Raw genomic sequence first — 12,068 nt, forward strand, 5'->3', positions numbered from 1 at the left:
GTACTCACATTTGATAAATAGATCTATTTCCCTCCAACCGACCCCAACATTAAATTAATACTATTCCCATTTAATAAATAAACCTATTACCCTCCCTCCAAACAGCCCCAGCAAAAAATTAATAGCATTTACATTTAATACATCTATTTTCCACATTAAATATTAATATTCACATTTAATAGATAGTCCTCCTCCCCACACTCAGCCCTACATTCAATTATAGACCCAAACCACCCCAGCATTAAATTAAAGGTCCCATCACCCCCTCCCTATAGTGTTCTCTGTACAGCCCCCCTCCCTATAGTTTAGCAAAGGCATCCTCCTCTAATTATAGTTTAGCATAGGCAGCCCCCTCCTCACTATAGTTTAGTATAGATAGGCAGCCCCCCTATGCCACATAGTAGTGCCCCTAAAACAATATTATGCCACACAGTAGTGCCCCAAACAATGTTACTCCACACAATAGTGCCCCAAATAATGTTATGCCACACAGTAGTACCCGAAATTCATATATGCCACGTAATACTGTCCCCAATTCATATTATGCCCACAATAGTGTCCCCAATTCAAATTATACCCTCAATAGTGCCCCCCAATTCACATATGCCATGGAATAGTGCTCTCTCAATTCGCGCACACACTAATATATATATATATATATATATCTATATTCTCTGCAGTAAGCCTCTGCTTACCCAGTAGCTAGAGAACAGATGGAGGATATATATATAAGAAAAATTCTGTGTCAAGTGAAAGTCCTGGAATTTGGAGGATATTAAAAGACATATCCAATAATATTAAATAAAAATAAGAAAATCTACTTACCCATATTTTGATTGATGCAGCCTCTGCTCTTTAGTCCTTCAGCGGCGGCGGGAGCATAAGACAGTCAGCTGACAGGAGGAGGAGAGGGCAGGTCACATGATCGCAGCTGCGATCGCATTTGAAAGATGACTGCAGCCAGTCATCTGTAGCAGCAGGGACGCCGATCACCAGGTGAGCTGACCTCCCCCTTTGATCCAGAACGTGGCTGCCGGCTGGATGACAGGATACGTATGTTCAGCAGCCATTCATTAATTCCTGGTTTAAGTTAAATATTCTACGAGTATTTATTATTCCGCTCACGCTCAGACAGTTTGTGTGTAACACACTTACTGACAAGAAGTCTGATTTGCGTAGGGGGAACTGTTCCCTGTGGTCAAACCTTATCTGGAAATAGCTGACAAGAATCCCTGGACCTGGTCTCCCAGCAGGCACACGCTCCTCTGTCTAACACGCTGGCAGGATCTGGGCACACGTACTGCGTGTAACACGGGTGATATCAGGATGGTGATTGGGGAACTCTCCACACCAGGCCGGCAGTGAGAATGATTACAAAGGTTTATAACAAGCAGACGAGATGAACTCTGTACACACAGCAGCAGGGACGCCGGGGAGAGCAGCAGGGATACCGAACATGTGAGCTGAATGGGCTCCGCCCACTTCTAGAAGGGGGTGTGGCCGTAAGGCAGAGGGGCCTACCGGTAATTTTTCCAGTAGTCCTGTGGGCCAGTCCGACACTGAATGTGATTACTGGGCAGCATTGACCTTGTCCATATGCCCTCTCAAAATCAGAATCATGTAATTCATTCTATTTCTAGGTCTGATTAAATCTCCAAATTAGACCATCTTTTTGTTGGTGAAGTGCAGCTCTGCACACACCTTTCAAGTCTATACACTCCCCACATTACTTTTGGAAGCCAACAATGAATTTTTTTCTGGAATGCCATCTATTAAAACAAATTGATTAACTCTCTAACAATTGCTTTATTGGAAATATTTCTCCAGGGACAGGCCTCTGGGTATTTGATAGTGTAGTCAAATACAACTAGTACATACTGGAATACTAGCGTAGACCTTTGTAAAGACCCAACCAAATACCTTTCTTTGCAAAAAGTCTGATCAATGATAAATAGTGGTGTTTGTTTTCTCTCTACTTGTACTCCATTCACAACTGCAACCTCAGCATAAGCCTCCTGAAACTGGTTCATTTGCCCGTGTATATGCACAATTTCTTGCCGACACCTTAAGATCAAGGAAGTAACCGCATCATTATGTTTCTTGCTGTAGGTTATGTTCCTGACTCGGAAACTAACTGCTTACAATGATTGTATAGTAGCTTGGTTGTTTGTTCTTGCATTCCTTGTAACAAATAACCCTGGGACATCACTTTTTAATATTCATGTTTGCTTATCGAACCTCTTTAGCCTGCAGCTGTTACAGGATTTTATCAGGAAGCTCAAAAATGAATATAACTGGAAATGTTTCAATTAGCTCATTGCTATAAATTTTTTGTCACAGTATTGGCAATATCAGTTTTATATCAGAGTGGGTGGATAGTAACTAGAGATGCTCAGGCTCGGTTTACCGAGAACCAAATATACCCGAACTTAGCAGATCCGAGTACCGAGCCGAGCCGCTCGGTACCTTCGCGTTTTTTCGGATTTGAAAACAAGGCAAAATGTCATTGTGACATCGTCAGATCTCGGATCTCGCGATTTTTGGATTCTATTTTAAGATCCACAATTACGGTGGGTGGGAGGGAGGGCGGGCCCCCATTTTTCTTTTCTGCCACTGCTGGGTGCCAATGTGTCCTAGATGTGCCGTGTGTTTGTGTCATTGCTCTGTCGCTTACCATCCAGCCAGGTCGCTGCAGTATTTGTCCGAAAGTGTATGAAGATAATATTGTGACCTGTGAGGTGGTCAAAATTGACTGCAAATGACTTAAAATTAGTATTATTGAGGTTAATAATAATGTAGGAACAAAAAAAGAGCAACATTATGTGATTTTAGCATATTTTATGATTTTTTCTAAAAAATCCAAAACCAAAATACACTAGGACGGTTTTACCAAAACCAAAACACGAAGCTAATCCAGATCCAAAACCAAAACCAGTTCACGCGGGTCAGTGAGCAGCTCTAATAATAACCCACTTTTACTTGTACAAACATCAGACCTACTTTTCCTTACCGTATCATATTCTCAGAATTTTAGTTTTTTTTGTCAGTAAAGATAGTTGTACTACTTGTGTAAATAAAAACTTTTACACTTTTACCATAAACCACAAAATCTATGACATATATATATTAATTCACAAGTCTTGTTAATCAGTCTTAAACACCAAGGGGTAAATGTATCAAGCTGAGAGTCTTACGGCGGGACTGAAAAGTGGAGATGTTGCCTATAGCAACCAATCAGATTCTAGCTATCATTTTGTAGAATGTCCTAAATAAATGATAACTAGAACCTGATTGGTTTTTCAAACCCGCTGGAAAACTCTCAGCTTGATACATTTACCCCCAGGTATCATAAATACTCCTGAGTGTGTTCTCATGGAGGTGCCTGTGAGGGGACGAATTCTAAAACCTTATGGATACACAAGATTGTAACCAACACTGTAGGTCTGTTTTCAGGGATCTTACATGTGATGTTTCTTAGATACTGTATTATAATTTTCACTTTAATTTTAAGATTTTATGCCACAGGTTTTATACTGCCAGTACAGGTGCACATATATACTTACCAAATTTTCTTAGTGAAAGAATTATGATAAACTAACAGCATCACACAAATACCAGGCCTGATCCATCAAGGCACCTATCTCATACTTGCCAACTCTCCCGGAAAGTCCGGGAGACTCTCGAAATTCGGGTCAGTCTCCCGGGCTCCCGTGAGAGCTGGCATTTCTCCCACATCCCAGAATTCCCTTGTTAAAATGACGCGATTCACAGAGAATCGCGATTCAAGGCGCCCCGCCCCTTCCCGTCCACTAGTTACTCCCCTCTCCCGGACGTCGCCTACTGAAAGTAGGCAAGTATGACCTATCTGCAGGTTTTGAGCATGTCCGAAACCGGAACATACACCAGTAAACGCAGCCCTGTCCACTCTGTCTTCTAACACAAAGGACACAAAGGACTTTAGCCTATGATTTCAGGCAGTGAACGGGGTGGGGAAAGGGCATTTTGCCATAGTCAATGTACAGTAAGTGCGTGCCAAACTCAAGTGCACACAGCAATGTCTGAATCAAGCTCTGAGCGTCTTAAAGTTACTTGTTTTTCTGCCGTATCTCTTGCTCCAGTTACAGGGCCAGTCTAAGTTTAGTTCAATAGTGATGACAGTCTCATGTGCATGCTATAACATGTGTTTGCAATAAGAAGCAACAGCATACTAATAAATGTCGGCGCAAGGGGAAGGGTTTGGAGACAGAGGGAGACAAACAATATACAAATGTTGTATTTCCAAACTAAATAAGTCCTACCCCACTTCTTATGGGGAATGTTTCTGACGTTACCAGTTCAAAATCACAGTTCTATCAGGGTGTATGATGGTGCCCTTGATCACTTCTTAAGAAATGTTGTAGTTCCTCCTCAACCCGATTAGCATATATGCGGGGAAAGAAGAGAAAAAAATCCGCTCATAGCGTAAAAACGTATTCTACATTTATTAAAATAACATTAAAAACACTCACATTGAGCAGCGATATCTGTTCCCATAAAGGTATCTTTGTATATCAACCCTCAGAGTCCCACAGGAGAACGCGATTAAACAGTTCCTCGTGTCTTGAGTAACTCCAGCCGTCCTTAGTCTCAGAGTGCCGTAAAGAACCCTGTGACGTCCGGAGGGCGTGGTTACTCCGTGGATGTTTCCAATTGTCCCAACGCGTTTCGTCACAGATTGTGACTTCATCAGGGGTGTGTCTAGGGTCAGACTTTCCTCCTTTAAATACTGCTAGTCTTCCAATGGGGATGCCGTTCAGAGATGCAGAACGGTTACAATGATATCCGCTATGCCGGTTTCTGATGTTGTAATCAATGGAAAGGCAGACTTCACAGGACTATCAGCATGATTTTACAAAGCGGGCAGTTCCACGGTTTGCATACTCCAAATGCATGATGTACGATATTCAGACACTGTTCTTGGATATAATGAAATGCACATAAACATTTGAAGCCCATTTTGCCCTTATTAAAGCTGAGTATGTCACAATTGTTTTCAGTCCCCCACAACCTAAGTCTAAATGTATACAGTGTGAGTGAATGAACTTAAATTTAACCTTTTATTCCTTACTAGAGGAAAGAGGCAAGCTCAAAATCAATATTTAATCCTGAAGGTGTCAATGTCTTCAATCTGTATATCCACTTCGCTTCCTCACAATTAATTCTCTTGATAGAATCCCCTCCCCTCCAGTCCTCCTTTACCTCACAAATAGCAACAAATGTGATGCCTGATGGATTTTGTCCATGTTTTTCTTTGAAGTGTTTTGATAGGCTGTGTGTTTCTATACCCAACTTGATGTTACGAATGTGTTCTGTAATCCTGACCTTGAGTTGTCTCACCGTCCGCCCCACGTACTGTAACCCACACGGGCAGGTAATCAAATACACTATTCCCTTTGAGTCGCAGGTAAGTTTACTTTTAATATGGAACATTTCATGAGTGGTATTAGATTTAAATGTTTGTATACCTTTAGTGGTCTTGATTTTTGCAGTTCTACATGGGAGACATCTAGTACAGTAATAGAAATTGTTTTTTGTAGTTTCTTTCGTAAGCCAGTTTGCCTTCCTTTCTAATTTTTGAGGTAAATAACTATGTACTAGCTTGTTTTTGAGATTTGGTGCTCTCCTAAACGTAATCTGTGGATTTTTTGGTAGTAATTTACCTAGGATCTCATCCTGCAGGAGCAAGTGCCAATGTTTCCTCAGTAATCTCCTGACTTGCGGAGCAGAGTCCGAGTATTGAGTGATAAATGAGAAGTTTCTCACTTTGGATTCATCCTGTGGTTTATTTTTATATACAAGGAGTTCTCCTCTATTTTTACTACTGGTGTTTTCTATGATCTTGTCTATTCCACTTAGATCGTATCCCCTTTCTATGAACCTAGTTTTCAAGATTTCGCTTTGATCTTTAAAAGTCTCTAAACTAGAACAATTTCTTCTTAGCCTAAGAAATTGGCCGGACGGAATATTTTGTAACCATTTACAATAATGGTTGCTGGTTATGTCAATGAAACTGTTGCAGTCCACTAGTTTAAAATGTGTGCTTGTTACTATCCTGTTTTCTTTAATGGATATGTCCAAATCAAGAAAAGTTACTTGGTTTTTGCTTATACTAGTGGTGAATGACAGGTTGCGGTTGTTATCATTCATGTCCGAAATAAATTTACGTAGAGACTCTTCACTTCCCCTCCAAATGAAGAGGATATCATCTATGAACCTCCGCCACAGGACCAAGTTCGCCACCAGAGTTGGATTCGCCCATACACATTCCTCCTCCCACCTGCTCATGAATATGTTGGCATAACTGGGTGCGAACTTGGTTCCCATGGCGGTGCCCCTAACCTGTAAATAGTGTTCATTCTCGAACCAAAAATGGTTATGAGTTAGAATGAAATAGATACTTTGGATCATGAATTCAATTTGTTTGGATGTCATGGATCCCTCCTCCTCCAGGGCAATTCTAATGCTCTCTATTCCTTGATCATGATCTATGCAAGTGTATAGGGTCTTTACATCACTAGTTACTAACCAGAATTTGTCTTCCCAAATGATTCCATCCAATATATTTAGAATCTCCATGGTATCCCTAATGTAGGATTTTTGCTTTTGTACTATGCTTTGTAGAAAAGAGTCTATGTATTCAGACAGTGATGATGTGAGTGAATTGATTCCCGAAATAATAGGGCGGCCTGGTGGTTTACTAGCATTTTTGTGTATCTTGGGAAGATAATAGAACAGAGGAAGTTTGGGATGGGTAATGTTGATATACTTAAACTCATCCCCATTTAGTATGCCATCATCAAATCCTGATTTTAGGATCTGAATGAATTCTTTCTGAAATTTATGAATAGGGTTGCTCTCCAGCTTCCTATACGTAGTGGTGTCCTCAAGGAGGTGGTATGATTCCTCCAAATAGTCCTCTTTATTCAGAACAACCAACCCACCTCCTTTATCCGCTGGCTTGATTACAATAGATGGGTCTTGAGTAAGTGCATCTAATGATCTTCTCTCTCTAAAGGTTAGATTGCTTTTATTCCCCCTCTTATTAATTTCTACCTTCCTCAAATCTTCCTCAATGTTTTTCTGAAAAGTGGTGATATAATTGCCCTTGATGTAGGATGGGTAAAATGTGGATTTTGGTTTTAATCCTGAATGTTTAAAAATATCCCCATTGACTTTCGGTTCATACGAAACACCCTCTCTCATGAAGAATTTTTTCAAAGTTATTTTTCGTATATATTTTTGTAAATCAATATATGTATTGAACTTATCCATCCTATTGGAGGGTGCAAATTTTAAACCCTTCCGTAAGAGGGTGAGATCACTAACTGATAGATGTTTATTGCTTAAATTGAAGATTCCTGCTGGGGAATCCTCTTTTTGATTAGTCAGATCTGATTTCTGATTCTTTTTAGATGTCCCTCCCCCTCTCCTTCCTCTTCTGACGAGGACCCCCTTCTTCTTTTCATTATTGTTGTGACTTGTGGTGATGTATTTTCTATCTCTTCCACCTCTAAAAAATGTTGTGTAGTGGGGGGTGTATCATTAATATCTTGAACATTCCCTTCTAGATTCATTTGATTATTTCCCGCATCTTCCAGATCTGGAGTGCCACTATTTTGTCCTTCTTCATGTACTGGTGCTCCAGTTGATTGTTCTATCCCTGATCTACTAATACCTAATTGTTCCGATACTACAAGTATTTTCTCCATATCCTCTCTCCCTCTATCAAAAGATTCTTTTGCTATTTGTGAATATTCCTCCATCTGTATATCAATGGCTGTCAGGGATCCTTTGTTACTCTGTGAATGTGTATTCTCCTCATGTAGAAGCTTCATATATTGTTGATATGTGAGGTCCAGTTGTTCATAGACCTTCCTATATTCCCCTTGATTGGGAGCTAACACGAGATTTAATGTTTTATTAGATCTAATTCCTTGTGAGTGATCGAATTGATCCCTTTTCACTTTCCTTGTTTTGACTGTAATAATGTCTGACTCAATTTTCATCAGTCTTTGACTTGCTACTTACTCAAGCTTTATAAAGTGTGGATGATTTTTGTATTCCTCCATCTTCCCATAGAGATCTTTGATTTGAGTATCTAATGTATCTAGCTCTTCCCTCCTCTTCTCAATTATCAATTCCATAAGTAAATGTGAACAGTTATCTAATATACTGTTCCATTTCTCCATGAATTCATGGTTGTCTGTGTTATGTGTCGGTTTTTTTAAAATCCTCAGACCTCTTGGGATGATGTTTCTATTCCTATATACCTGTAATGTGTTTGCGTCCCACCATGTTTTTGCTTCTTTATATAAAATTTTCTCTAATTGTAAAAAGTTCTCACAAAAAGACATCTCATCCATACCCAGTACTTGTGTGCTTGAAATCTTATTGAACACTGAATGGGCTAACGTGCTCCTTCTTTCCCTAATACTTGATATGCTTTCTGACATGGTGACTATGTATGGGAGACAATACAAATTGTAGATAGGGGCTGCAAGACCAAATAGAGGCTAAAACAATAAAACCAAACACATACGTTATGATCTGCGCACTCCAAGGATTGGGGGAAAGGGGAAAGGGATGCTGCCACTACTCCAAGTGAAGAATAGCCTCTACTTCACAATACAATGCAATTTCAATATAGACAGAATTCATGATCCAAAGTATCTATTTCATTCTAACTCATAACCATTTTTGGTTCGAGAATGAACACTATTTACAGGTTAGGGGCACCGCCATGGGAACCAAGTTCGCACCCAGTTATGCCAACATATTCATGAGCAGGTGGGAGGAGGAATGTGTATGGGCGAATCCAACTCTGGTGGCGAACTTGGTCCTGTGGCGGAGGTTCATAGATGATATCCTCTTCATTTGGAGGGGAAGTGAAGAGTCTCTACGTAAATTTATTTCGGACATAAATGATAACAACCGCAACCTGTCATTCACCACTAGTATAAGCAAAAACCAAGTAACTTTTCTTGATTTGGACATATCCATTAAAGAAAACAGGATAGTAACAAGCACACATTTTAAACTAGTGGACTGCAACAGTTTCATTGACATAACCAGCAACCATTATTGTAAATGGTTACAAAATATTCCGTCCGGCCAATTTCTTAGGCTAAGAAGAAATTGTTCTAGTTTAGAGACTTTTAAAGATCAAAGCGAAATCTTGAAAACTAGGTTCATAGAAAGGGGATACGATCTAAGTGGAATAGACAAGATCATAGAAAACACCAGTAGTAAAAATAGAGGAGAACTCCTTGTATATAAAAATAAACCACAGGATGAATCCAAAGTGAGAAACTTCTCATTTATCACTCAATACTCGGACTCTGCTCCGCAAGTCAGGAGATTACTGAGGAAACATTGGCACTTGCTCCTGCAGGATGAGATCCTAGGTAAATTACTACCAAAAAATCCACAGATTACGTTTAGGAGAGCACCAAATCTCAAAAACAAGCTAGTACATAGTTATTTACCTCAAAAATTAGAAAGGAAGGCAAACTGGCTTACGAAAGAAACTACAAAAAACAATTTCTATTACTGTACTAGATGTCTCCCATGTAGAACTGCAAAAATCAAGACCACTAAAGGTATACAAACATTTAAATCTAATACCACTCATGAAATGTTCCATATTAAAAGTAAACTTACCTGCGACTCAAAGGGAATAGTGTATTTGATTACCTGCCCGTGTGGGTTACAGTACGTGGGGCGGACGGTGAGACAACTCAAGGTCAGGATTACAGAACACATTCGTAACATCAAGTTGGGTATAGAAACACACAGCCTATCAAAACACTTCAAAGAAAAACATGGACAAAATCCATCAGGCATCACATTTGTTGCTATTTGTGAGGTAAAGGAGGACTGGAGGGGAGGGGATTCTATCAAGAGAATTAATTGTGAGGAAGCGAAGTGGATATACAGATTGAAGACATTGACACCTTCAGGATTAAATATTGATTTTGAGCTTGCCTCTTTCCTCTAGTAAGGAATAAAAGGTTAAATTTAAGTTCATTCACTCACACTGTATACATTTAGACTTAGGTTGTGGGGGACTGAAAACAATTGTGACATACTCAGCTTTAATAAGGGCAAAATGGGCTTCAAATGTTTATGTGCATTTCATTATATCCAAGAACAGTGTCTGAATATCGTACATCATGCATTTGGAGTATGCAAACCGTGGAACTGCCCGCTTTGTAAAATCATGCTGATAGTCCTGTTAAGTCTGCCTTTCCATTGATTACAACATCAGAAACCGGCATAGCGGATATCATTGTAACCGTTCTGCATCTCTGAACGGCATCCCCATTGGAAGACTAGCAGTATTTAAAGGAGGAAAGTCTGACCCTAGACACACCCCTGATGAAGTCACAATCTGTGACGAAACGCGTTGGGACAATTGGAAACATCCACGGAGTAACCACGCCCTCCGGACGTCACAGGGTTCTTTACGGCACTCTGAGACTAAGGACGGCTGGAGTTACTCAAGACACGAGGAACTGTTTAATCGCGTTCTCCTGTGGGACTCTGAGGGTTGATATACAAAGATACCTTTATGGGAACAGATATCGCTGCTCAATGTGAGTGTTTTTAATGTTATTTTAATAAATGTAGAATACGTTTTTACGCTATGAGCGGATTTTTTTCTCTTCTTTCCCCGCATATATGCTAATCGGGTTGAGGAGGAACTACAACATTTCTTAAGAAGTGATCAAGGGCACCATCATACACCCTGATAGAACTGTGATTTTGAACTGGTAACGTCAGAAACATTCCCCATAAGAAGTGGGGTAGGACTTATTTAGTTTGGAAATACAACATTTGTATATTGTTTGTCTCCCTCTGTCTCCAAACCCTTCCCCTTGCGCCGACTTCTGTCTATATTGAAATTGCATTGTATTGTGAAGTAGAGGCTATTCTTCACTTGGAGTAGTGGCAGCATCCCTTTCCCCTTTCCCCCAATCCTTGGAGTGCGCAGATCATAACGTATGTGTTTGATACTAATAAATGTATTTCATGAGAAAGAAAATGTTTACTGTTTGATCCAATTGAATTAACTTCCGATCTTTTCCAGAAGATGGCTAGGAAAGCTTCAATATTCCATATCAATTAAAAGGGCAGAGTCCGGAATTGGACAATGTACTCTCCTACTGTGGAAGATCCTGGGTGGAGCCGTAAAATGGAGGATGCCGCTGATGCAACATCTTTCCTCTTCATCAAGGCATTGATAAATGCTGTAGAGTCTTGGGGGAGAGGGCCGCATTGCTCTCAGGGCCTAACCAAAAAGGAGCGAGATGATATACTCTACCGTGGTCCTCCCAGAAAAAAATCGCCAGGGAATAGTTCAAAGTGAATAGAGACCTAATCGAGGAATTTCTGGCAGCCACTGTGGTCCCCTCCATATACTATAGGGTTGGCGATTTGTAAGTGTCTGGACCCTTTCCTGGGCACCAGAGGCGTAGGGGTGGCAGGTGAGACTATGATATTGCCAGAGGGTATGGAAAGGAACTAGTGGAATTAATGTATGCAATGCGACAAATCCTGCAGATGTAGCACTATCTGCGTTTGGTTATTTGTTTGGTTGTCCACCTTCTATTGAGATCTTGCAGGAGATCCATTGTGGATGGAGTTCCCGTCGTAGTCATGGCCTGAGTATTCTGTGGGAACTTGAGCTTTTGTATCTACAGAGGAACCACACCAGAGGATGTATGATTACAATACAAAGAGAGTTTGTCCCACCAGAATACAGTAAGGTGTATTCTGGCGGGACATGCAAAATGTACCCTAAGCAAAATGCTTAGGGTACAGGTGAGTGTACGAAGTGTGGAGGTTTGGTGACGTACAACGGATTACACAGAGTTTGTAGACACTGCCTGGGCAATGAAAAGCGCACACTAAGGTGCACAAAGGGGTTGCCACTGCCTGAACAGCACATAGTGTGCAATAAGGTACACAAATGTGTTGGCACTGTTAAGGCAGTAAACCAATGAATACAGTGGAGTATAATGCAGTGA

The sequence above is a fragment of the Mixophyes fleayi genome, chromosome 1, assembly GCF_038048845.1.
Source record: "Mixophyes fleayi isolate aMixFle1 chromosome 1, aMixFle1.hap1, whole genome shotgun sequence".
Classification (NCBI taxonomy): Eukaryota; Metazoa; Chordata; class Amphibia; order Anura; family Limnodynastidae; genus Mixophyes; species Mixophyes fleayi.